The 641-nt window shown below is 49.3% G+C and overlaps 1 non-coding gene across 1 annotated transcript; it reads right to left on the bottom strand.

Moving 5' to 3' along the window:
- Window positions 1-268: 268 nt before the first annotated feature.
- Trnal-caa (transfer RNA leucine (anticodon CAA)) lies at window positions 269-343 on the bottom strand. Its single transcript has one exon. It is a non-coding gene; the product is annotated as a tRNA-Leu (tRNA).
- Between the last annotated feature and the right edge of the window lie 298 nt (window positions 344-641).

Below are 641 nucleotides of genomic sequence, written 5' to 3'. Positions count from 1 at the left end.
AACCTCCAGTATGGAGCAGTGGAAGGAGGTTGTTTGGACGGATGAATCTCGTTTCACGTTGTTTCCAGTTACTGACGAGTTTACGTCCCAGGAGTGAAGCATGGCGGGGATTCGGTGATGATTTGGATTGCTATACTGTGGTATTCCACGGGTCCCTCGGTTTCTCTGCAGGGTCATATTAATGCGAAGCATTATGTGACAACCAGAATGAGATTTTCACTCTGCAGCGAAGTACGCGCTGTTATGAAACTTCTTGGCAGTTTGAAACTGTGCCGGACCGAGACTCGAACTCGGGACCTTTGCCTTTTGCGGGCAAGTGCTCTACCAACTGAGCTACCCAAACACGATTCAAGCCCCATCCTCACAGCTTTATTTCTGGCAGTACCTCGTCTCCTACCTTCCAAACTTAACAGAAGCTCTCCTGCGAAACTTGCAGAATCAGCACTCCTGAAAGAAAGGATATTGCGGAGACATGGCTTAGCCACAGCCTGGGGGATGTTTCCAGAATGAGATTTTCACTCTGCACCGGAGTATACGCTGATATGAAACTTCCTGGCAGATTAAAACTCTGTGCCGGACCGAGACTCGAACTCGGGACCTTTGCCTTTCGCGTGCAAGTGCTAGTTCTGTACGTTTCGCAG

The sequence above is a fragment of the Schistocerca serialis genome, chromosome 10 (assembly GCF_023864345.2).
Source record: "Schistocerca serialis cubense isolate TAMUIC-IGC-003099 chromosome 10, iqSchSeri2.2, whole genome shotgun sequence".
In the NCBI taxonomy this organism is placed as follows: Eukaryota; Metazoa; Arthropoda; class Insecta; order Orthoptera; family Acrididae; genus Schistocerca; species Schistocerca serialis.
The sequence above is the reverse complement of the archived record's forward strand: the minus strand, read 5'-3'. Positions and strand labels throughout refer to the sequence as shown.